The sequence below is a fragment of the Anarhichas minor genome, unplaced genomic scaffold, assembly GCF_050575085.1.
Source record: "Anarhichas minor isolate MPS153535 unplaced genomic scaffold, ASM5057508v1 ptg000023l, whole genome shotgun sequence".
NCBI classification, from domain to species: domain Eukaryota; kingdom Metazoa; phylum Chordata; class Actinopteri; order Perciformes; family Anarhichadidae; genus Anarhichas; species Anarhichas minor.
In genome coordinates this window covers 5,037,533-5,061,101 of record NW_027466469.1, presented here as the reverse complement: position 1 = coordinate 5,061,101, position 23,569 = coordinate 5,037,533, and the positions used below count along the sequence as shown (strand labels likewise).

General features: G+C 44.3%; 1 protein-coding gene and 28 non-coding genes across 29 annotated transcripts in view; all 29 read left to right on the top strand.

Annotated features, from left to right (window-relative positions):
• slc60a1a (solute carrier family 60 member 1a) overlaps window positions 1-23,569 on the top strand; it is a 156,340-nt gene that overhangs the window by 53,695 nt on the left and 79,076 nt on the right. The gene's annotated exons all lie outside the window — the stretch shown is intronic.
• Window positions 357-429, top strand: trnaf-gaa (transfer RNA phenylalanine (anticodon GAA)). Its single transcript has one exon. It is a non-coding gene; the product is annotated as a tRNA-Phe (tRNA).
• trnaf-gaa (transfer RNA phenylalanine (anticodon GAA)) lies at window positions 1,534-1,606 on the top strand. Its single transcript has one exon. It is a non-coding gene; the product is annotated as a tRNA-Phe (tRNA).
• Window positions 2,045-2,117, top strand: trnaf-gaa (transfer RNA phenylalanine (anticodon GAA)). Its single transcript has one exon. It is a non-coding gene; the product is annotated as a tRNA-Phe (tRNA).
• On the top strand, window positions 2,889-2,961 carry trnaf-gaa (transfer RNA phenylalanine (anticodon GAA)). The gene has a single exon. It is a non-coding gene; the product is annotated as a tRNA-Phe (tRNA).
• On the top strand, window positions 3,400-3,472 carry trnaf-gaa (transfer RNA phenylalanine (anticodon GAA)). Its single transcript has one exon. It is a non-coding gene; the product is annotated as a tRNA-Phe (tRNA).
• On the top strand, window positions 4,244-4,316 carry trnaf-gaa (transfer RNA phenylalanine (anticodon GAA)). The gene has a single exon. It is a non-coding gene; the product is annotated as a tRNA-Phe (tRNA).
• Window positions 5,088-5,160, top strand: trnaf-gaa (transfer RNA phenylalanine (anticodon GAA)). The gene has a single exon. It is a non-coding gene; the product is annotated as a tRNA-Phe (tRNA).
• On the top strand, window positions 5,599-5,671 carry trnaf-gaa (transfer RNA phenylalanine (anticodon GAA)). Its single transcript has one exon. It is a non-coding gene; the product is annotated as a tRNA-Phe (tRNA).
• Window positions 6,443-6,515, top strand: trnaf-gaa (transfer RNA phenylalanine (anticodon GAA)). The gene has a single exon. It is a non-coding gene; the product is annotated as a tRNA-Phe (tRNA).
• Window positions 7,798-7,870, top strand: trnaf-gaa (transfer RNA phenylalanine (anticodon GAA)). Its single transcript has one exon. It is a non-coding gene; the product is annotated as a tRNA-Phe (tRNA).
• On the top strand, window positions 8,820-8,892 carry trnaf-gaa (transfer RNA phenylalanine (anticodon GAA)). Its single transcript has one exon. It is a non-coding gene; the product is annotated as a tRNA-Phe (tRNA).
• Window positions 9,664-9,736, top strand: trnaf-gaa (transfer RNA phenylalanine (anticodon GAA)). Its single transcript has one exon. It is a non-coding gene; the product is annotated as a tRNA-Phe (tRNA).
• trnaf-gaa (transfer RNA phenylalanine (anticodon GAA)) lies at window positions 10,508-10,580 on the top strand. Its single transcript has one exon. It is a non-coding gene; the product is annotated as a tRNA-Phe (tRNA).
• trnaf-gaa (transfer RNA phenylalanine (anticodon GAA)) lies at window positions 11,019-11,091 on the top strand. Its single transcript has one exon. It is a non-coding gene; the product is annotated as a tRNA-Phe (tRNA).
• Window positions 11,530-11,602, top strand: trnaf-gaa (transfer RNA phenylalanine (anticodon GAA)). The gene has a single exon. It is a non-coding gene; the product is annotated as a tRNA-Phe (tRNA).
• Window positions 12,374-12,446, top strand: trnaf-gaa (transfer RNA phenylalanine (anticodon GAA)). The gene has a single exon. It is a non-coding gene; the product is annotated as a tRNA-Phe (tRNA).
• Window positions 12,885-12,957, top strand: trnaf-gaa (transfer RNA phenylalanine (anticodon GAA)). The gene has a single exon. It is a non-coding gene; the product is annotated as a tRNA-Phe (tRNA).
• Window positions 13,907-13,979, top strand: trnaf-gaa (transfer RNA phenylalanine (anticodon GAA)). Its single transcript has one exon. It is a non-coding gene; the product is annotated as a tRNA-Phe (tRNA).
• trnaf-gaa (transfer RNA phenylalanine (anticodon GAA)) lies at window positions 14,751-14,823 on the top strand. The gene has a single exon. It is a non-coding gene; the product is annotated as a tRNA-Phe (tRNA).
• Window positions 15,262-15,334, top strand: trnaf-gaa (transfer RNA phenylalanine (anticodon GAA)). Its single transcript has one exon. It is a non-coding gene; the product is annotated as a tRNA-Phe (tRNA).
• trnaf-gaa (transfer RNA phenylalanine (anticodon GAA)) lies at window positions 15,773-15,845 on the top strand. Its single transcript has one exon. It is a non-coding gene; the product is annotated as a tRNA-Phe (tRNA).
• trnaf-gaa (transfer RNA phenylalanine (anticodon GAA)) lies at window positions 16,617-16,689 on the top strand. Its single transcript has one exon. It is a non-coding gene; the product is annotated as a tRNA-Phe (tRNA).
• On the top strand, window positions 17,461-17,533 carry trnaf-gaa (transfer RNA phenylalanine (anticodon GAA)). The gene has a single exon. It is a non-coding gene; the product is annotated as a tRNA-Phe (tRNA).
• trnaf-gaa (transfer RNA phenylalanine (anticodon GAA)) lies at window positions 18,305-18,377 on the top strand. The gene has a single exon. It is a non-coding gene; the product is annotated as a tRNA-Phe (tRNA).
• Window positions 18,816-18,888, top strand: trnaf-gaa (transfer RNA phenylalanine (anticodon GAA)). The gene has a single exon. It is a non-coding gene; the product is annotated as a tRNA-Phe (tRNA).
• On the top strand, window positions 19,327-19,399 carry trnaf-gaa (transfer RNA phenylalanine (anticodon GAA)). Its single transcript has one exon. It is a non-coding gene; the product is annotated as a tRNA-Phe (tRNA).
• On the top strand, window positions 22,169-22,241 carry trnaf-gaa (transfer RNA phenylalanine (anticodon GAA)). The gene has a single exon. It is a non-coding gene; the product is annotated as a tRNA-Phe (tRNA).
• On the top strand, window positions 23,184-23,256 carry trnaf-gaa (transfer RNA phenylalanine (anticodon GAA)). The gene has a single exon. It is a non-coding gene; the product is annotated as a tRNA-Phe (tRNA).

Below are 23,569 nucleotides of genomic sequence, written 5' to 3'. Positions count from 1 at the left end.
GCCACTCCAGGCACCCTTTTCATGCCAAAATAGCTCAGTTGGGAGAGCTTTAGACTGAAGATCTAAATGTCCCTGGTTCAATCCCGGGTTTCGGCAGCTGGAAGTTTTGTTTTGGGGACATATTGCCTCGTTAAATGTTCCTTTGTTGGCATATGGTAGAGTAAGTTGAGTGCTGTATGGAGTCTTCAGTGTTGGATTGTTTTGAATTGTAAACTGGAGCTAAGCTAGTCCGATGCTAAGCGACAGTGCAAGAGCCTCTTGATGGTTCATGGATCGTTGCTTTTTCCCGAAATTCCGTCAATTTTTTCCAGATGCTTTGTATGTTGTCTGAGCGCCACTCCAGGCACCCTTTTAGTGCCGAAATAGCTCAGTTGGGAGAGCGTTAGACTGAAGATCTAAATGTCCCTGGTTCAATCCCGGGTTTCGGCAGCTGGAAGTTGTGTTTTGGGGACATATTGCCTTGTTAAATGTTCCTTTGTTGGCATATGGTAGAGTAAGTTGAGTGCTGTATGGAGTCTTCAGTGTTGTCCCTGAAGTTCAGAACACACCAGTTAATATAACTAGTCAACAAAGTAGGAAAGCAGAAAGCAAACATTCCTGAAATGTCTGTCAATTTTCATTCATTCACAGCAATCTGGTGCGATTCACTCGCTTCCCTTATGTGCTCACCCTGAGGTTGAGGCCTGTATGGAGAGTTCAGTGTTAGATTGCTTTGAATTGTAAACTGTAGCTAAGCTAGTCCGATGCTAAGCGACAGTGCAAGAGCCTCTTGATGGTTCATGGATCGTTGCTTTTTCCCGAAATTCCGGCAATTTTTTCCAGATGCTTTGTATGTTGTCTGAGCGCCACTCCAGGCACCCTTTTCATGCCAAAATAGCTCAGTTGGGAGAGCGTTAGACTGAAGATCTAAATGTCCCTGGTTCAATCCCGGGTTTCGGCAGCTGGAAGTTTTGTTTTGGGGACATATTGCCTCGTTAAATGTTCCTTTGTTGGCATATGGTAGAGTAAGTTGAGTGCTGTATGGAGTCTTCAGTGTTGGATTGTTTTGAATTGTAAACTGGAGCTAAGCTAGTCCGATGCTAAGCGACAGTGCAAGAGCCTCTTGATGGTTCATGGATCGTTGCTTTTCCCCGAAATTCCGGCAATTTTTTCCAGATGCTTTGTATGTTGTCTGAGCGCCACTCCAGGCACCCTTTTCATGCCAAAATAGCTCAGTTGGGAGAGCGTTCGACTGAAGATCTAAATGTCCCTGGTTCAATCCCGGGTTTCGGCAGCTGGAAGTTTTGTTTTGGGGACATATTGCCTCGTTAAATGTTCCTTTGTTGGCATATGGTAGAGTAAGTTGAGTGCTGTATGGAGTCTTCAGTGTTGGATTGTTTTGAATTGTAAACTGGAGCTAAGCTAGTCCGATGCTAAGCGACAGTGCAAGAGCCTCTTGATGGTTCATGGATCGTTGCTTTTTCCTGAAATTCCGGCAATTTTTTCCAGATGCTTTGTATGTTGTCTGAGCGCCACTCCAGGCACCCTTTTCGTGCCGAAATAGCTCAGTTGGGAGAGCGTTAGACTGAAGATCTAAATGTCCCTGGTTCAATCCCGGGTTTCGGCAGCTGGAAGTTGTGTTTTGGGGACATATTGCCTCGTTAAATGTTCCTTTGTTGGCATATGGTAGAGTAAGTTGAGTGCTGTATGGAGTCTTCAGTGTTGTCCCTGAAGTTCAGAACACACCAGTTAATATAACTAGTCAACAAAGTAGGAAAGCAGAAAGCAAACATTCCTGAAATGTCTGTCAATTTTCATTCATTCACAGCAATCTGGTGCGATTCACTCGCTTCCCTTATGTGCTCACCCTGAGGTTGAGGCCTGTATGGAGAGTTCAGTGTTAGATTGCTTTGAATTGTAAACTGTAGCTAAGCTAGTCCGATGCTAAGCGACAGTGCAAGAGCCTCTTGATGGTTCATGGATCGTTGCTTTTTCCCGAAATTCCGGCAATTTTTTCCAGATGCTTTGTATGTTGTCTGAGCGCCACTCCAGGCACCCTTTTTGTGCCGAAATAGCTCAGTTGGGAGAGCGTTAGACTGAAGATCTAAATGTCCCTGGTTCAATCCCGGGTTTCGGCAGCTGGAAGTTGTGTTTTGGGGACATATTGCCTTGTTAAATGTTCCTTTGTTGGCATATTGTAGAGTAAGTTGAGTGCTGTATGGAGTCTTCAGTGTTGTCCCTGAAGTTCAGAACACACCAGTTAATATAACTAATCAACAAAGTAGGAAAGCAGAAAGCAAACATTCCTGAAATGTCTGTCAATTTTCATTCATTCACAGCAATCTGGTGCGATTCACTCGCTTCCCTTATGTGCTCACCCTGAGGTTGAGGCCTGTATGGAGTCTTCAGTGTTGGATTGTTTTGAATTGTAAACTGGAGCTAAGCTAGTCCGATGCTAAGCGACAGTGCAAGAGCCTCTTGATGGTTCATGGATCGTTGCTTTTTCCCGAAATTCCGTCAATTTTTTCCAGATGCTTTGTATGTTGTCTGAGCGCCACTCCAGGCACCCTTTTCATGCCAAAATAGCTCAGTTGGGAGAGCGTTAGACTGAAGATCTAAATGTCCCTGGTTCAATCCCGGGTTTCGGCAGCTGGAAGTTTTGTTTTGGGGACATATTGCCTCGTTAAATGTTCCTTTGTTGGCATATGGTAGAGTAAGTTGAGTGCTGTATGGAGTCTTCAGTGTTGGATTGTTTTGAATTGTAAACTGGAGCTAAGCTAGTCCGATGCTAAGCGACAGTGCAAGAGCCTCTTGATGGTTCATGGATCGTTGCTTTTCCCCGAAATTCCGGCAATTTTTTCCAGATGCTTTGTATGTTGTCTGAGCGCCAATCCAGGCACCATTTTTGTGCCGAAATAGCTCAGTTGGGAGAGCGTTAGACTGAAGATCTAAATGTCCCTGGTTCAATCCCGGGTTTCGGCAGCTGGAAGTTGTGTTTTGGGGACATATTGCCTTGTTAAATGTTCCTTTGTTGGCATATTGTAGAGTAAGTTGAGTGCTGTATGGAGTCTTCAGTGTTGTCCCTGAAGTTCAGAACACACCAGTTAATATAACTAGTCAACAAAGTAGGAAAGCAGAAATCAAACATTCCTGAAATGTCTGTCAATTTTCATTCATTCACAGCAATCTGGTGCGATTCACTCGCTTCCCTTATGTGCTCACCCTGAGGTTGAGGCCTGTATGGAGAGTTCAGTGTTAGATTGCTTTGAATTGTAAACTGTAGCTAAGCTAGTCCGATGCTAAGCGACAGTGCAAGAGCCTCTTGATGGTTCATGGATCGTTGCTTTTTCCCGAAATTCCGTCAATTTTTTCCAGATGCTTTGTATGTTGTCTGAGCGCCACTCCAGGCACCCTTTTAGTGCCGAAATAGCTCAGTTGGGAGAGCGTTAGACTGAAGATCTAAATGTCCCTGGTTCAATCCCGGGTTTCGGCAGCTGGAAGTTGTGTTTTGGGGACATATTGCCTTGTTAAATGTTCCTTTGTTGGCATATGGTAGAGTAAGTTGAGTGCTGTATGGAGTCTTCAGTGTTGTCCCTGAAGTTCAGAACACACCAGTTAATATAACTAGTCAACAAAGTAGGAAAGCAGAAAGCAAACATTCCTGAAATGTCTGTCAATTTTCATTCATTCACAGCAATCTGGTGCAATTCACTCGCTTCCCTTATGTGCTCACCCTGAGGTTGAGGCCTGTGTGGAGAGTTCAGTGTTAGATTGCTTTGAATTGTAAACTGTAGCTAAGCTAGTCCGATGCAAAGCGACAGTGCAAGAGCCTCTTGATGGTTCATGGATCGTTGCTTTTTCCCGAAATTCCGTCAATTTTTTCCAGATGCTTTGTATGTTGTCTGAGCGCCACTCCAGGCACCCTTTTCATGCCAAAATAGCTCAGTTGGGAGAGCTTTAGACTGAAGATCTAAATGTCCCTGGTTCAATCCCGGGTTTCGGCAGCTGGAAGTTTTGTTTTGGGGACATATTGCCTCGTTAAATGTTCCTTTGTTGGCATATGGTAGAGTAAGTTGAGTGCTGTATGGAGTCTTCAGTGTTGGATTGTTTTGAATTGTAAACTGGAGCTAAGCTAGTCCGATGCTAAGCGACAGTGCAAGAGCCTCTTGATGGTTCATGGATCGTTGCTTTTTCCCGAAATTCCGTCAATTTTTTCCAGATGCTTTGTATGTTGTCTGAGCGCCACTCCAGGCACCCTTTTTGTGCCGAAATAGCTCAGTTGGGAGAGCGTTAGACTGAAGATCTAAATGTCCCTGGTTCAATCCCGGGTTTCGGCAGCTGGAAGTTGTGTTTTGGGGACATATTGCCTTGTTAAATGTTCCTTTGTTGGCATATTGTAGAGTAAGTTGAGTGCTGTATGGAGTCTTCAGTGTTGTCCCTGAAGTTCAGAACACACCAGTTAATATAACTAGTCAACAAAGTTGGAAAGCAGAAAGCAAACATTCCTGAAATGTCTGTCAATTTTCATTCATTCACAGCAATCTGGTGCGATTCACTCGCTTCCCTTATGTGCTCACCCTGAGGTTGAGGCCTGTATGGAGAGTTCAGTGTTAGATTGCTTTGAATTGTAAACTGTAGCTAAGCTAGTCCGATGCTAAGCGACAGTGCAAGAGCCTCTTGATGGTTCATGGATCGTTGCTTTTCCCCGAAATTCCGGCAATTTTTTCCAGATGCTTTGTATGTTGTCTGAGCGCCACTCCAGGCACCCTTTTCATGCCAAAATAGCTCAGTTGGGAGAGCGTTAGACTGAAGATCTAAATGTCCCTGGTTCAATCCCGGGTTTCGGCAGCTGGAAGTTTTGTTTTGGGGACATATTGCCTCGTTAAATGTTCCTTTGTTGGCATATGGTAGAGTAAGTTGAGTGCTGTATGGAGTCTTCAGTGTTGGATTGTTTTGAATTGTAAACTGGAGCTAAGCTAGTCCGATGCTAAGCGACAGTGCAAGAGCCTCTTGATGGTTCATGGATCGTTGCTTTTTCCTGAAATTCCGGCAATTTTTTCCAGATGCTTTGTATGTTGTCTGAGCGCCACTCCAGGCACCCTTTTCGTGCCGAAATAGCTCAGTTGGGAGAGCGTTAGACTGAAGATCTAAATGTCCCTGGTTCAATCCCGGGTTTCGGCAGCTGGAAGTTGTGTTTTGGGGACATATTGCCTCGTTAAATGTTCCTTTGTTGGCATATGGTAGAGTAAGTTGAGTGCTGTATGGAGTCTTCAGTGTTGTCCCTGAAGTTCAGAACACACCAGTTAATATAACTAGTCAACAAAGTAGGAAAGCAGAAAGCAAACATTCCTGAAATATCTGTCAATTTTCATTCATTCACAGCAATCTGGTGCGATTCACTCGCTTCCCTTATGTGCTCACCCTGAGGTTGAGGCCTGTATGGAGAGTTCAGTGTTAGATTGCTTTGAATTGTAAACTGTAGCTAAGCTAGTCCGATGCTAAGCGACAGTGCAAGAGCCTCTTGATGGTTCATGGATCGTTGCTTTTTCCCGAAATTCCGTCAATTTTTTCCAGATGCTTTGTATGTTGTCTGAGCGCCACTCCAGGCACCCTTTTAGTGCCGAAATAGCTCAGTTGGGAGAGCGTTAGACTGAAGATCTAAATGTCCCTGGTTCAATCCCGGGTTTCGGCAGCTGGAAGTTGTGTTTTGGGGACATATTGCCTTGTTAAATGTTCCTTTGTTGGCATATTGTAGAGTAAGTTGAGTGCTGTATGGAGTCTTCAGTGTTGTCCCTGAAGTTCAGAACACACCAGTTAATATAACTAATCAACAAAGTAGGAAAGCAGAAAGCAAACATTCCTGAAATGTCTGTCAATTTTCATTCATTCACAGCAATCTGGTGCGATTCACTCGCTTCCCTTATGTGCTCACCCTGAGGTTGAGGCCTGTATGGAGTCTTCAGTGTTGGATTGTTTTGAATTGTAAACTGGAGCTAAGCTAGTCCGATGCTAAGCGACAGTGCAAGAGCCTCTTGATGGTTCATGGATCGTTGCTTTTTCCCGAAATTCCGTCAATTTTTTCCAGATGCTTTGTATGTTGTCTGAGCGCCACTCCAGGCACCCTTTTCATGCCAAAATAGCTCAGTTGGGAGAGCTTTAGACTGAAGATCTAAATGTCCCTGGTTCAATCCCGGGTTTCGGCAGCTGGAAGTTTTGTTTTGGGGACATATTGCCTCGTTAAATGTTCCTTTGTTGGCATATGGTAGAGTAAGTTGAGTGCTGTATGGAGTCTTCAGTGTTGGATTGTTTTGAATTGTAAACTGGAGCTAAGCTAGTCCGATGCTAAGCGACAGTGCAAGAGCCTCTTGATGGTTCATGGATCGTTGCTTTTTCCCGAAATTCCGGCAATTTTTTCCAGATGCTTTGTATGTTGTCTGAGCGCCACTCCAGGCACCCTTTTTGTGCCGAAATAGCTCAGTTGGGAGAGCGTTAGACTGAAGATCTAAATGTCCCTGGTTCAATCCCGGGTTTCGGCAGCTGGAAGTTGTGTTTTGGGGACATATTGCCTTGTTAAATGTTCCTTTGTTGGCATATTGTAGAGTAAGTTGAGTGCTGTATGGAGTCTTCAGTGTTGTCCCTGAAGTTCAGAACACACCAGTTAATATAACTAGTCAACAAAGTTGGAAAGCAGAAAGCAAACATTCCTGAAATGTCTGTCAATTTTCATTCATTCACAGCAATCTGGTGCGATTCACTCGCTTCCCTTATGTGCTCACCCTGAGGTTGAGGCCTGTATGGAGAGTTCAGTGTTAGATTGCTTTGAATTGTAAACTGTAGCTAAGCTAGTCCGATGCTAAGCGACAGTGCAAGAGCCTCTTGATGGTTCATGGATCGTTGCTTTTTCCCGAAATTCCGGCAATTTTTTCCAGATGCTTTGTATGTTGTCTGAGCGCCACTCCAGGCACCCTTTTCATGCCAAAATAGCTCAGTTGGGAGAGCGTTAGACTGAAGATCTAAATGTCCCTGGTTCAATCCCGGGTTTCGGCAGCTGGAAGTTTTGTTTTGGGGACATATTGCCTCGTTAAATGTTCCTTTGTTGGCATATGGTAGAGTAAGTTGAGTGCTGTATGGAGTCTTCAGTGTTGGATTGTTTTGAATTGTAAACTGGAGCTAAGCTAGTCCGATGCTAAGCGACAGTGCAAGAGCCTCTTGATGGTTCATGGATCGTTGCTTTTTCCTGAAATTCCGGCAATTTTTTCCAGATGCTTTGTATGTTGTCTGAGCGCCACTCCAGGCACCCTTTTCGTGCCGAAATAGCTCAGTTGGGAGAGCGTTAGACTGAAGATCTAAATGTACCTGGTTCAATCCCGGGTTTCGGCAGCTGGAAGTTGTGTTTTGGGGACATATTGCCTCGTTAAATGTTCCTTTGTTGGCATATGGTAGAGTAAGTTGAGTGCTGTATGGAGTCTTCAGTGTTGTCCCTGAAGTTCAGAACACACCAGTTAATATAACTAGTCAACAAAGTAGGAAAGCAGAAAGCAAACATTCCTGAAATATCTGTCAATTTTCATTCATTCACAGCAATCTGGTGCGATTCACTCGCTTCCCTTATGTGCTCACCCTGAGGTTGAGGCCTGTATGGAGAGTTCAGTGTTAGATTGCTTTGAATTGTAAACTGTAGCTAAGCTAGTCCGATGCTAAGCGACAGTGCAAGAGCCTCTTGATGGTTCATGGATCGTTGCTTTTTCCCGAAATTCCGTCAATTTTTTCCAGATGCTTTGTATGTTGTCTGAGCGCCACTCCAGGCACCCTTTTAGTGCCGAAATAGCTCAGTTGGGAGAGCGTTAGACTGAAGATCTAAATGTCCCTGGTTCAATCCCGGGTTTCGGCAGCTGGAAGTTGTGTTTTGGGGACATATTGCCTTGTTAAATGTTCCTTTGTTGGCATATTGTAGAGTAAGTTGAGTGCTGTATGGAGTCTTCAGTGTTGTCCCTGAAGTTCAGAACACACCAGTTAATATAACTAATCAACAAAGTAGGAAAGCAGAAAGCAAACATTCCTGAAATGTCTGTCAATTTTCATTCATTCACAGCAATCTGGTGCGATTCACTCGCTTCCCTTATGTGCTCACCCTGAGGTTGAGGCCTGTATGGAGTCTTCAGTGTTGGATTGTTTTGAATTGTAAACTGGAGCTAAGCTAGTCCGATGCTAAGCGACAGTGCAAGAGCCTCTTGATGGTTCATGGATCGTTGCTTTTTCCCGAAATTCCGTCAATTTTTTCCAGATGCTTTGTATGTTGTCTGAGCGCCACTCCAGGCACCCTTTTCATGCCAAAATAGCTCAGTTGGGAGAGCGTTAGACTGAAGATCTAAATGTCCCTGGTTCAATCCCGGGTTTCGGCAGCTGGAAGTTGTGTTTTGGGGACATATTGCCTGGTTAAATGTTCCTTTGTTGGCATATGGTAGAGTAAGTTGAGTGCTGTATGGAGTCTTCAGTGTTGTCCCTGAAGTTCAGAACACACCAGTTAATATAACTAGTCAACAAAGTAGGAAAGCAGAAAGCAAACATTCCTGAAATGTCTGTCAATTTTCATTCATTCACAGCAATCTGGTGCGATTCACTCGCTTCCCTTATGTGCTCACCCTGAGGTTGAGGCCTGTATGGAGAGTTCAGTGTTAGATTGCTTTGAATTGTAAACTGTAGCTAAGCTAGTCCGATGCTAAGCGACAGTGCAAGAGCCTCTTGATGGTTCATGGATCGTTGCTTTTTCCCGAAATTCCGGCAATTTTTTCCAGATGCTTTGTATGTTGTCTGAGCGCCACTCCAGGCACCCTTTTTGTGCCGAAATAGCTCAGTTGGGAGAGCGTTAGACTGAAGATCTAAATGTCCCTGGTTCAATCCCGGGTTTCGGCAGCTGGAAGTTGTGTTTTGGGGACATATTGCCTTGTTAAATGTTCCTTTGTTGGCATATTGTAGAGTAAGTTGAGTGCTGTATGGAGTCTTCAGTGTTGTCCCTGAAGTTCAGAACACACCAGTTAATATAACTAGTCAACAAAGTAGGAAAGCAGAAAGCAAACATTCCTGAAATGTCTGTCAATTTTCATTCATTCACAGCAATCTGGTGCAATTCACTCGCTTCCCTTATGTGCTCACCCTGAGGTTGAGGCCTGTGTGGAGAGTTCAGTGTTAGATTGCTTTGAATTGTAAACTGTAGCTAAGCTAGTCCGATGCAAAGCGACAGTGCAAGAGCCTCTTGATGGTTCATGGATCGTTGCTTTTTCCCGAAATTCCGTCAATTTTTTCCAGATGCTTTGTATGTTGTCTGAGCGCCACTCCAGGCACCCTTTTCATGCCAAAATAGCTCAGTTGGGAGAGCTTTAGACTGAAGATCTAAATGTCCCTGGTTCAATCCCGGGTTTCGGCAGCTGGAAGTTTTGTTTTGGGGACATATTGCCTCGTTAAATGTTCCTTTGTTGGCATATGGTAGAGTAAGTTGAGTGCTGTATGGAGTCTTCAGTGTTGGATTGTTTTGAATTGTAAACTGGAGCTAAGCTAGTCCGATGCTAAGCGACAGTGCAAGAGCCTCTTGATGGTTCATGGATCGTTGCTTTTTCCCGAAATTCCGGCAATTTTTTCCAGATGCTTTGTATGTTGTCTGAGCGCCACTCCAGGCACCCTTTTTGTGCCGAAATAGCTCAGTTGGGAGAGCGTTAGACTGAAGATCTAAATGTCCCTGGTTCAATCCCGGGTTTCGGCAGCTGGAAGTTGTGTTTTGGGGACATATTGCCTTGTTAAATGTTCCTTTGTTGGCATATTGTAGAGTAAGTTGAGTGCTGTATGGAGTCTTCAGTGTTGTCCCTGAAGTTCAGAACACACCAGTTAATATAACTAGTCAACAAAGTTGGAAAGCAGAAAGCAAACATTCCTGAAATGTCTGTCAATTTTCATTCATTCACAGCAATCTGGTGCGATTCACTCGCTTCCCTTATGTGCTCACCCTGAGGTTGAGGCCTGTATGGAGAGTTCAGTGTTAGATTGCTTTGAATTGTAAACTGTAGCTAAGCTAGTCCGATGCTAAGCGACAGTGCAAGAGCCTCTTGATGGTTCATGGATCGTTGCTTTTCCCCGAAATTCCGGCAATTTTTTCCAGATGCTTTGTATGTTGTCTGAGCGCCACTCCAGGCACCCTTTTCATGCCAAAATAGCTCAGTTGGGAGAGCGTTAGACTGAAGATCTAAATGTCCCTGGTTCAATCCCGGGTTTCGGCAGCTGGAAGTTTTGTTTTGGGGACATATTGCCTCGTTAAATGTTCCTTTGTTGGCATATGGTAGAGTAAGTTGAGTGCTGTATGGAGTCTTCAGTGTTGGATTGTTTTGAATTGTAAATTGGAGCTAAGCTAGTCCGATGCTAAGCGACAGTGCAAGAGCCTCTTGATGGTTCATGGATCGTTGCTTTTTCCTGAAATTCCGGCAATTTTTTCCAGATGCTTTGTATGTTGTCTGAGCGCCACTCCAGGCACCCTTTTCGTGCCGAAATAGCTCAGTTGGGAGAGCGTTAGACTGAAGATCTAAATGTCCCTGGTTCAATCCCGGGTTTCGGCAGCTGGAAGTTGTGTTTTGGGGACATATTGCCTCGTTAAATGTTCCTTTGTTGGCATATGGTAGAGTAAGTTGAGTGCTGTATGGAGTCTTCAGTGTTGTCCCTGAAGTTCAGAACACACCAGTTAATATAACTAGTCAACAAAGTAGGAAAGCAGAAAGCAAACATTCCTGAAATATCTGTCAATTTTCATTCATTCACAGCAATCTGGTGCGATTCACTCGCTTCCCTTATGTGCTCACCCTGAGGTTGAGGCCTGTATGGAGAGTTCAGTGTTAGATTGCTTTGAATTGTAAACTGTAGCTAAGCTAGTCCGATGCTAAGCGACAGTGCAAGAGCCTCTTGATGGTTCATGGATCGTTGCTTTTTCCCGAAATTCCGTCAATTTTTTCCAGATGCTTTGTATGTTGTCTGAGCGCCACTCCAGGCACCCTTTTAGTGCCGAAATAGCTCAGTTGGGAGAGCGTTAGACTGAAGATCTAAATGTCCCTGGTTCAATCCCGGGTTTTGGCAGCTGGAAGTTGTGTTTTGGGGACATATTGCCTTGTTAAATGTTCCTTTGTTGGCATATTGTAGAGTAAGTTGAGTGCTGTATGGAGTCTTCAGTGTTGTCCCTGAAGTTCAGAACACACCAGTTAATATAACTAATCAACAAAGTAGGAAAGCAGAAAGCAAACATTCCTGAAATGTCTGTCAATTTTCATTCATTCACAGCAATCTGGTGCGATTCACTCGCTTCCCTTATGTGCTCACCCTGAGGTTGAGGCCTGTATGGAGTCTTCAGTGTTGGATTGTTTTGAATTGTAAACTGGAGCTAAGCTAGTCCGATGCTAAGCGACAGTGCAAGAGCCTCTTGATGGTTCATGGATCGTTGCTTTTTCCCGAAATTCCGGCAATTTTTTCCAGATGCTTTGTATGTTGTCTGAGCGCCACTCCAGGCACCCTTTTTGTGCCGAAATAGCTCAGTTGGGAGAGCGTTAGACTGAAGATCTAAATGTCCCTGGTTCAATCCCGGGTTTCGGCAGCTGGAAGTTGTGTTTTGGGGACATATTGCCTTGTTAAATGTTCCTTTGTTGGCATATTGTAGAGTAAGTTGAGTGCTGTATGGAGTCTTCAGTGTTGTCCCTGAAGTTCAGAACACACCAGTTAATATAACTAGTCAACAAAGTTGGAAAGCAGAAAGCAAACATTCCTGAAATGTCTGTCAATTTTCATTCATTCACAGCAATCTGGTGCGATTCACTCGCTTCCCTTATGTGCTCACCCTGAGGTTGAGGCCTGTATGGAGAGTTCAGTGTTAGATTGCTTTGAATTGTAAACTGTAGCTAAGCTAGTCCGATGCTAAGCGACAGTGCAAGAGCCTCTTGATGGTTCATGGATCGTTGCTTTTTCCCGAAATTCCGGCAATTTTTTCCAGATGCTTTGTATGTTGTCTGAGCGCCACTCCAGGCACCCTTTTCATGCCAAAATAGCTCAGTTGGGAGAGCGTTAGACTGAAGATCTAAATGTCCCTGGTTCAATCCCGGGTTTCGGCAGCTGGAAGTTTTGTTTTGGGGACATATTGCCTCGTTAAATGTTCCTTTGTTGGCATATGGTAGAGTAAGTTGAGTGCTGTATGGAGTCTTCAGTGTTGGATTGTTTTGAATTGTAAACTGGAGCTAAGCTAGTCCGATGCTAAGCGACAGTGCAAGAGCCTCTTGATGGTTCATGGATCGTTGCTTTTTCCTGAAATTCCGGCAATTTTTTCCAGATGCTTTGTATGTTGTCTGAGCGCCACTCCAGGCACCCTTTTCGTGCCGAAATAGCTCAGTTGGGAGAGCGTTAGACTGAAGATCTAAATGTCCCTGGTTCAATCCCGGGTTTCGGCAGCTGGAAGTTGTGTTTTGGGGACATATTGCCTCGTTAAATGTTCCTTTGTTGGCATATGGTAGAGTAAGTTGAGTGCTGTATGGAGTCTTCAGTGTTGTCCCTGAAGTTCAGAACACACCAGTTAATATAACTAGTCAACAAAGTAGGAAAGCAGAAAGCAAACATTCCTGAAATATCTGTCAATTTTCATTCATTCACAGCAATCTGGTGCGATTCACTCGCTTCCCTTATGTGCTCACCCTGAGGTTGAGGCCTGTATGGAGAGTTCAGTGTTAGATTGCTTTGAATTGTAAACTGTAGCTAAGCTAGTCCGATGCTAAGCGACAGTGCAAGAGCCTCTTGATGGTTCATGGATCGTTGCTTTTTCCCGAAATTCCGGCAATTTTTTCCAGATGCTTTGTATGTTGTCTGAGCGCCACTCCAGGCACCCTTTTAGTGCCGAAATAGCTCAGTTGGGAGAGCGTTAGACTGAAGATCTAAATGTCCCTGGTTCAATCCCGGGTTTCGGCAGCTGGAAGTTGTGTTTTGGGGACATATTGCCTTGTTAAATGTTCCTTTGTTGGCATATTGTAGAGTAAGTTGAGTGCTGTATGGAGTCTTCAGTGTTGTCCCTGAAGTTCAGAACACACCAGTTAATATAACTAATCAACAAAGTAGGAAAGCAGAAAGCAAACATTCCTGAAATGTCTGTCAATTTTCATTCATTCACAGCAATCTGGTGCGATTCACTCGCTTCCCTTATGTGCTCACCCTGAGGTTGAGGCCTGTATGGAGTCTTCAGTGTTGGATTGTTTTGAATTGTAAACTGGAGCTAAGCTAGTCCGATGCTAAGCGACAGTGCAAGAGCCTCTTGATGGTTCATGGATCGTTGCTTTTTCCCGAAATTCCGTCAATTTTTTCCAGATGCTTTGTATGTTGTCTGAGCGCCACTCCAGGCACCATTTTCATGCCAAAATAGCTCAGTTGGGAGAGCGTTAGACTGAAGATCTAAATGTCCCTGGTTCAATCCCGGGTTTCGGCAGCTGGAAGTTGTGTTTTGGGGACATATTGCCTGGTTAAATGTTCCTTTGTTGGCATATGGTAGAGTAAGTTGAGTGCTGTATGGAGTCTTCAGTGTTGTCCCTGAAGTTCAGAACACACCAGTTAATATAACTAGTCAACAAAGTAGGAAAGCAGAAAGCAAACATTCCTGAAATGTCTGTCAATTTTCATTCATTCACAGCAATCTGGTGCGATTCACTCGCTTCCCTTATGTGCTCACCCTGAGGTTGAGGCCTGTATGGAGAGTTCAGTGTTAGATTGCTTTGAATTGTAAACTGTAGCTAAGCTAGTCCGATGCTAAGCGACAGTGCAAGAGCCTCTTGATGGTTCATGGATCGTTGCTTTTTCCCGAAATTCCGGCAATTTTTTCCAGATGCTTTGTATGTTGTCTGAGCGCCACTCCAGGCACCCTTTTTGTGCCGAAATAGCTCAGTTGGGAGAGCGTTAGACTGAAGATCTAAATGTCCCTGGTTCAATCCCGGGTTTCGGCAGCTGGAAGTTGTGTTTTGGGGACATATTGCCTTGTTAAATGTTCCTTTGTTGGCATATTGTAGAGTAAGTTGAGTGCTGTATGGAGTCTTCAGTGTTGTCCCTGAAGTTCAGAACACACCAGTTAATATAACTAATCAACAAAGTAGGAAAGCAGAAAGCAAACATTCCTGAAATGTCTGTCAATTTTCATTCATTCACAGCAATCTGGTGCGATTCACTCGCTTCCCTTATGTGCTCACCCTGAGGTTGAGGCCTGTATGGAGTCTTCAGTGTTGGATTGTTTTGAATTGTAAACTGGAGCTAAGCTAGTCCGATGCTAAGCGACAGTGCAAGAGCCTCTTGATGGTTCATGGATCGTTGCTTTTTCCCGAAATTCCGTCAATTTTTTCCAGATGCTTTGTATGTTGTCTGAGCGCCACTCCAGGCACCCTTTTCATGCCAAAATAGCTCAGTTGGGAGAGCGTTAGACTGAAGATCTAAATGTCCCTGGTTCAATCCCGGGTTTCGGCAGCTGGAAGTTTTGTTTTGGGGACATATTGCCTCGTTAAATGTTCCTTTGTTGGCATATGGTAGAGTAAGTTGAGTGCTGTATGGAGTCTTCAGTGTTGGATTGTTTTGAATTGTAAACTGGAGCTAAGCTAGTCCGATGCTAAGCGACAGTGCAAGAGCCTCTTGATGGTTCATGGATCGTTGCTTTTCCCCGAAATTCCGGCAATTTTTTCCAGATGCTTTGTATGTTGTCTGAGCGCCAATCCAGGCACCATTTTTGTGCCGAAATAGCTCAGTTGGGAGAGCGTTAGACTGAAGATCTAAATGTCCCTGGTTCAATCCCGGGTTTCGGCAGCTGGAAGTTGTGTTTTGGGGACATATTGCCTTGTTAAATGTTCCTTTGTTGGCATATTGTAGAGTAAGTTGAGTGCTGTATGGAGTCTTCAGTGTTGTCCCTGAAGTTCAGAACACACCAGTTAATATAACTAGTCAACAAAGTAGGAAAGCAGAAATCAAACATTCCTGAAATGTCTGTCAATTTTCATTCATTCACAGCAATCTGGTGCGATTCACTCGCTTCCCTTATGTGCTCACCCTGAGGTTGAGGCCTGTATGGAGAGTTCAGTGTTAGATTGCTTTGAATTGTAAACTGTAGCTAAGCTAGTCCGATGCTAAGCGACAGTGCAAGAGCCTCTTGATGGTTCATGGATCGTTGCTTTTTCCCGAAATTCCGTCAATTTTTTCCAGATGCTTTGTATGTTGTCTGAGCGCCACTCCAGGCACCCTTTTAGTGCCGAAATAGCTCAGTTGGGAGAGCGTTAGACTGAAGATCTAAATGTCCCTGGTTCAATCCCGGGTTTCGGCAGCTGGAAGTTGTGTTTTGGGGACATATTGCCTTGTTAAATGTTCCTTTGTTGGCATATGGTAGAGTAAGTTGAGTGCTGTATGGAGTCTTCAGTGTTGTCCCTGAAGTTCAGAACACACCAGTTAATATAACTAGTCAACAAAGTAGGAAAGCAGAAAGCAAACATTCCTGAAATGTCTGTCAATTTTCATTCATTCACAGCAATCTGGTGCGATTCACTCGCTTCCCTTATGTGCTCACCCTGAGGTTGAGGCCTGTATGGAGAGTTCAGTGTTAGATTGCTTTGAATTGTAAACTGTAGCTAAGCTAGTCCGATGCTAAGCGACAGTGCAAGAGCCTCTTGATGGTTCATGGATCGTTGCTTTTTCCCGAAATTCCGGCAATTTTTTCCAGATGCTTTGTATGTTGTCTGAGCGCCACTCCAGGCACCCTTTTTGTGCCGAAATAGCTCAGTTGGGAGAGCGTTAGACTGAAGATCTAAATGTCCCTGGTTCAATCCCGGGTTTCGGCAGCTGGAAGTTGTGTTTTGGGGACATATTGCCTTGTTAAATGTTCCTTTGTTGGCATATTGTAGAGTAAGTTGAGTGCTGTATGGAGTCTTCAGTGTTGTCCCTGAAGTTCAGAACACACCAGTTAATATAACTAATCAACAAAGTAGGAAAGCAGAAAGCAAACATTCCTGAAATGTCTGTCAATTTTCATTCATTCACAGCAATCTGGTGCGATTCACTCGCTTCCCTTATGTGCTCACCCTGAGGTTGAGGCCTGTATGGAGTCTTCAGTGTTGGATTGTTTTGAATTGTAAACTGGAGCTCAGCTAGTCCGATGCTAAGCGACAGTGCAAGAGCCTCTTGATGGTTCATGGATCGTTGCTTTTTCCCGAAATTCCGTCAATTTTTTCCAGATGCTTTGTATGTTGTCTGAGCGCCACTCCAGGCACCCTTTTCATGCCAAAATAGCTCAGTTGGGAGAGCGTTAGACTGAAGATCTAAATGTCCCTGGTTCAATCCCGGGTTTCGGCAGCTGGAAGTTTTGTTTTGGGGACATATTGCCTCGTTAAATGTTCCTTTGTTGGCATATGGTAGAGTAAGTTGAGTGCTGTATGGAGTCTTCAGTGTTGGATTGTTTTGAATTGTAAACTGGAGCTAAGCTAGTCCGATGCTAAGCGACAGTGCAAGAGCCTCTTGATGGTTCATGGATCGTTGCTTTTTCCCGAAATTCCGGCAATTTTTTCCAGATGCTTTGTATGTTGTCTGAGCGCCACTCCAGGCACCCTTTTTGTGCCGAAATAGCTCAGTTGGGAGAGCGTTAGACTGAAGATCTAAATGTCCCTGGTTCAATCCCGGGTTTCGGCAGCTGGAAGTTGTGTTTTGGGGACATATTGCCTTGTTAAATGTTCCTTTGTTGGCATATTGTAGAGTAAGTTGAGTGCTGTATGGAGTCTTCAGTGTTGTCCCTGAAGTTCAGAACACACCAGTTAATATAACTAGTCAACAAAGTTGGAAAGCAGAAAGCAAACATTCCTGAAATGTCTGTCAATTTTCATTCATTCACAGCAATCTGGTGCGATTCACTCGCTTCCCTTATGTGCTCACCCTGAGGTTGAGGCCTGTATGGAGAGTTCAGTGTTAGATTGCTTTGAATTGTAAACTGTAGCTAAGCTAGTCCGATGCTAAGCGACAGTGCAAGAGCCTCTTGATGGTTCATGGATCGTTGCTTTTTCCCGAAATTCCGTCAATTTTTTCCAGATGCTTTGTATGTTGTCTGAGCGCCACTCCAGGCACCCTTTTCATGCCAAAATAGCTCAGTTGGGAGAGCGTTAGACTGAAGATCTAAATGTCCCTGGTTCAATCCCGGGTTTCGGCAGCTGGAAGTTTTGTTTTGGGGACATATTGCCTCGTTAAATGTTCCTTTGTTGGCATATGGTAGAGTAAGTTGAGTGCTGTATGGAGTCTTCAGTGTTGGATTGTTTTGAATTGTAAACTGGAGCTAAGCTAGTCCGATGCTAAGCGACAGTGCAAGAGCCTCTTGATGGTTCATGGATCGTTGCTTTTTCCCGAAATTCCGGCAATTTTTTCCAGATGCTTTGTATGTTGTCTGAGCGCCACTCCAGGCACCCTTTTTGTGCCGAAATAGCTCAGTTGGGAGAGCGTTAGACTGAAGATCTAAATGTCCCTGGTTCAATCCCGGGTTTCGGCAGCTGGAAGTTGTGTTTTGGGGACATATTGCCTTGTTAAATGTTCCTTTGTTGGCATATTGTAGAGTAAGTTGAGTGCTGTATGGAGTCTTCAGTGTTGTCCCTGAAGTTCAGAACACACCAGTTAATATAACTAGTCAACAAAGTTGGAAAGCAGAAAGCAAACATTCCTGAAATGTCTGTCAATTTTCATTCATTCACAGCAATCTGGTGCGATTCACTCGCTTCCCTTATGTGCTCACCCTGAGGTTGAGGCCTGTATGGAGAGTTCAGTGTTAGATTGCTTTGAATTGTAAACTGTAGCTAAGCTAGTCCGATGCTAAGCGACAGTGCAAGAGCCTCTTGATGGTTCATGGATCGTTGCTTTTTCCCGAAATTCCGGCAATTTTTTCCAGATGCTTTGTATGTTGTCTGAGCGCCACTCCAGGCACCCTTTTCATGCCAAAATAGCTCAGTTGGGAGAGCGTTAGACTGAAGATCTAAATGTCCCTGGTTCAATCCCGGGTTTCGGCAGCTGGAAGTTTTGTTTTGGGGACATATTGCCTCGTTAAATGTTCCTTTGTTGGCATATGGTAGAGTAAGTTGAGTGCTGTATGGAGTCTTCAGTGTTGGATTGTTTTGAATTGTAAACTGGAGCTAAGCTAGTCCGATGCTAAGCGACAGTGCAAGAGCCTCTTGATGGTTCATGGATCGTTGCTTTTTCCTGAAATTCCGGCAATTTTTTCCAGATGCTTTGTATGTTGTCTGAGCGCCACTCCAGGCACCCTTTTTGTGCCGAAATAGCTCAGTTGGGAGAGCGTTAGACTGAAGATCTAAATGTCCCTGGTTCAATCCCGGGTTTCGGCAGCTGGAAGTTGTGTTTTGGGGACATATTGCCTCGTTAAATGTTCCTTTGTTGGCATATGGTAGAGTAAGTTGAGTGCTGTATGGAGTCTTCAGTGTTGTCCCTGAAGTTCAGAACACACCAGTTAATATAACTAGTCAACAAAGTAGGAAAGCAGAAAGCAAACATTCCTGAAATGTCTGTCAATTTTCATTCATTCACAGCAATCTGGTGCGATTCACTCGCTTCCCTTATGTGCTCACCCTGAGGTTGAGGCCTGTATGGAGAGTTCAGTGTTAGATTGCTTTGAATTGTAAACTGTAGCTAAGCTAGTCCGATGCTAAGCGACAGTGCAAGAGCCTCTTGATGGTTCATGGATCGTTGCTTTTTCCCGAAATTCCGGCAATTTTTTCCAGATGCTTTGTATGTTGTCTGAGCGCCACTCCAGGCACCCTTTTTGTGCCGAAATAGCTCAGTTGGGAGAGCGTTAGACTGAAGATCTAAATGTCCCTGGTTCAATCCCGGGTTTCGGCAGCTGGAAGTTGTGTTTTGGGGACATATTGCCTTGTTAAATGTTCCTTTGTTGGCATATTGTAGAGTAAGTTGAGTGCTGTATGGAGTCTTCAGTGTTGTCCCTGAAGTTCAGAACACACCAGTTAATATAACTAATCAACAAAGTAGGAAAGCAGAAAGCAAACATTCCTGAAATGTCTGTCAATTTTCATTCATTCACAGCAATCTGGTGCGATTCACTCGCTTCCCTTATGTGCTCACCCTGAGGTTGAGGCCTGTATGGAGTCTTCAGTGTTGGATTGTTTTGAATTGTAAGCTGGAGCTAAGCTAGTCCGATGCTAAGTGACAGTGCAAGAGCCTCTTGATGGTTCATGGATCGTTGCTTTTTTCCCGAATTCCGGCAATTTTTTCCTGATGCTTTGTATGTTGTCTGAGCGCCACTCCAGGCAACTTTTTTGTGCCGAAATAGCTCAGTTGGGAGAGCGTTAGACTGAAGATCTAAATGTCCCTGGTTCAATTCCGGGTTTCGGCAGCTGGAAGTTGTGTTTTGGGGACATATTGCCTCGTTAAATGTTCCTTTGTTGGCATATGGTAGAGTAAGTTGAGTGCTGTATGGAGTCTTCAGTGTTGGATTGTTTTGAATTGTAAACTGGAGCTAAGCTAGTCCTATGCTAAGCGACAGTGCAAGAGACTCTTGATGGTTCATGGATCGTTGCTTTTCCCCGAAATTCCGGCAATTTTTTCCAGATGCTTTGTATGTTGTCTGAGCGCCACTCCAGGCACCCCTTTTGTGCCGAAATAGCTCAGTTGGGAGAGCGTTAGACTGAAGATCTAAATGTCACTGGTTCAATCCCGGGTTTCGGCAGCTGGAAGTTGTGTTTTGGGGACATATTGCCTCGTTAAATGTTCCTTTGTTGGCATATGGTAGAGTAAGTTGAGTGCTGTATGGAGTCTTCAGTGTTGGATTGTTTTGAATTGTAAACTGGAGCTAAGCTAGTCCTATGCTAAGCGACAGTGCAAGAGACTCTTGATGGTTCATGGATCGTTGCTTTTCCCCGAAATTCCGGCAATTTTTTCCAGATGCTTTGTATGTTGTCTGAGCGCCACTCCAGGCACCCCTTTTGTTCCGAAATAGCTCAGTTGGGAGAGCGTTAGACTGAAGATCTAAATGTCCCTGGTTCAATCCCGGGTTTCGGCAGCTGGAATTTGTGTTATGGGGACATATTGTCTCATTAAATGTTCCTTTGTTGGCATATGGTAGAGTAAGTTGAGTGCTGTATGGAGTCTTCAGTGTTGGATTGTTTTGAATTGTAAACTGGAGCTAAGCTAGTCCGATGCTAATCCACAGTGCAAGAGCCTCGTTATGGTTCATGGATCGTTGCTTTTTCACGAAATTCCGGCAATTTTTTCCAGATGCTTTGTATGTTGTCTGAGCGCCACTCCAGGCACCCTTTTTGTGCCGAAATAGCTCAGTTGGGAGAGCGTCAGACTGAAGATCTAAATGTCCCTGGTTCAATCCCGGGTTTCGGCAGCTGGAAGTTGTGTTTTGCGGACATATTGCCTCATTAAATGTTCCTTTGTTGGCATATGGTAGAGTAAGTTGAGTGCTGTATGGAGTCTTCAGTGTTGGATTGTTTTGAATTGTAAACTGGAGCTAAGCTAGTCCGATGTTAAGCGACAGTGCAAGAGCCTCTTGATGGTTCATGGATCGTTGCTTTTCCCCGAAATTCCGGCAATTTTTTCCAGATGCTTTGTATGTTGTCTGAGCGCCACTCCAGGCACCCCTTTTGTGCCGAAATAGCTCAGTTGGGAGAGCGTTAGACTGAAGATTTAAATGTCCCTGGTTCAATCCCGGGTTTCGGCAGCTGGAATTTGTGTTTTGGGGACATATTGTCTCATTAAATGTTCCTTTGTTGGCATATGGTAGAGTAAGTTGAGTGCTGTATGGAGTCTTCAGTGTTGGATTGTTTTGAATTGTAAACTGGAGCTAAGCTAGTCCGATGCTAATCCACAGTGCAAGAGCCTCGTTATGGTTCAAGGATCGTTGCTTTTTCACGAAATTCCGGCAATTTTTTCCAGATGCTTTGTATGTTGTCTGAGCGCCACTCCAGGCACCCTTTTTTTGCCGAAATAGCTCAGTTGGGAGAGCGTCAGACTGAAGATCTAAATGTCCCTGGTTCAATCCCGGGTTTCGGCAGCTGGAAGTTGTGTTTTGCGGACATATTGCCTCATTAAATGTTCCTTTGTTGGCATATGGTAGAGTAAGTTGAGTGCTGTATGGAGTCTTCAGTGTTGGATTGTTTTGAATTGTAAACTGGAGCTAAGCTAGTCCGATGCTAATCCACAGTGCAAGAGCCTCGTTATGGTTCATGGATCGTTGCTTTTTCACGAAATTCCGGCAATTTTTTCCAGATGCTTTGTATGTTGTCTGAGCGCCACTCCAGGCACCCTTTTTGTGCAGAAATAGCTCAGTTGGGAGAGCGTCAGACTGAAGATCTAAATGTCCCTGGTTCAATCCCGGGTTTCGGCAGCTGGAAGTTGTGTTTTGCGGACATATTGCCTCATTAAATGTTCCTTTGTTGGCATATGGTAGAGTAAGTTGAGTGCTGTATGGAGTCTTCAGTGTTGGATTGTTTTGAATTGTAAACTGGAGCTAAGCTAGTCCGATGCTAAGCGACAGTGCAAGAGACTCTTGATGGTTCATGGATCGTTGCTTTTCCCCGAAATTCCGGCAATTTTTTCCAGATGCTTTGTATGTTGTCTGAGCGCCACTCCAGGCACCCTTTTTGTGCCAAAATAGCTCAGTTGGGAGAGCGTTAGACTGAAGATTTAAATGTCCCTGGTTCAATCCCGGGTTTCGGCAGCTGGAAGTTGTGTTTTGGGGACATATTGCCTAGTTAAATGTTCCTTTGTTGGCATATGGTAGAGTAAGTTGAGTGCTGTATGGAGTCTTCAGTGTTGTCCCTGAAGTTCAGAACACACCAGTTAATATAACTAGTCAACAAAGTAGGAAAGCAGAAAGCAAACATTCCTGAAATGTCTGTCATTTTTCATTCATTCACAGCAATCTGGTGCCATTCACTCGCTTCCCTTATGTGCTCACCCTGAGGTTGAGGCCTGTATGGAGAGTTCAGTGTTGGATTGTTTTGAATTGTAAACTGGAGCTAAGCTAGTCCGATGCTAAGTGACAGTGCAAGAGCCTCTTGATGGTTCATGGATCGTTGCTTTTCCCCGAAATTCCGGCAATTTTTTCCAGATGCTTTGTATGTTGTCTGAGTGCCACTCCAGGCACCCCTTTTGTGCCGAAATAGCTCAGTTGGGAGAGCGTTAGACTGAAGATCTAAATGTCCCTGGTTCAATCCCGGGTTTCGGCAGCTGGAAGTTGTGTTTTGGGGACATATTGCCTAGTTAAATGTTCCTTTGTTGGCATATGGTAGAGTAAGTTGAGTGCTGTATGGAGTCTTCAGTGTTGTCCCTGAAGTTCAGAACACACCAGTTAATATAACTAGTCAACAAAGTAGGAAAGCAGAAAGCAAACATTCCTGAAATGTCTGTCATTTTTCATTCATTCACAGCAATCTGGTGCCATTCACTCGCTTCCCTTATGTGCTCACCCTGAGGTTGAGGCCTGTATGGAGAGTTCAGTGTTGGATTGTTTTGAATTGTAAACTGGAGCTAAGCTAGTCCGATGCTAAGTGACAGTGCAAGAGCCTCTTGATGGTTCATGGATCGTTGCTTTTCCCCGAAATTCCGGCAATTTTTTCCAGATGCTTTGTATGTTGTCTGAGTGCCACTCCAGGCACCCCTTTTGTGCCGAAATAGCTCAGTTGGGAGAGCGTTAAACTGAAGATCTAAATGTCCCTGGTTCAATCCCGGGTTTCGGCAGCTGGAAGTTGTGTTTTGGGGACATATTGCCTAGTTAAATGTTCCTTTGTTGGCATATGGTAGAGTAAGTTGAGTGCTGTATGGAGTCTTCAGTGTTGTCCCTGAAGTTCAGAACACACCAGTTAATATAACTAGTCAACAAAGTAGGAAAGCAGACATTCCTGAAATGTCTGTCATTTTTCATTCATTCACAGCAATCTGGTGCCATTCACTCGCTTCCCTTATGTGCTCACCCTGAGGTTGAGGCCTGTATGGAGAGTTCAGTGTTGGATTGTTTTGAATTGTAAACTGGAGCTAAGCTAGTCCGATGCTAAGTGACAGTGCAAGAGCCTCTTGATGGTTCATGGATCGTTGCTTTTCCCCGAAATTCCGGCAATTTTTTCCAGATGCTTTGTATGTTGTCTGAGTGCCACTCCAGGCACCCCTTTTGTGCCGAAATAGCTCAGTTGGGAGAGCGTTAGACTGAAGATCTAAATGTCCCTGGTTCAATCCCGGGTTTCGGCAGCTGGAAGTTGTGTTTTGGGGACATATTGCCTAGTTAAATGTTCCTTTGTTGGCATATGGTAGAGTAAGTTGAGTGCTGTATGGAGTCTTCAGTGTTGTCCCTGAAGTTCAGAACACACCAGTTAATATAACTAGTCAACAAAGTAGGAAAGCAGACATTCCTGAAATGTCTGTCATTTTTCATTCATTCACAGCAATCTGGTGCCATTCACTCGCTTCCCTTATGTGCTCACCCTGAGGTTGAGGCCTGTATGGAGAGTTCAGTGTTGGATTGTTTTGAATTGTAAACTGGAGCTAAGCTAGTCCGATGCTA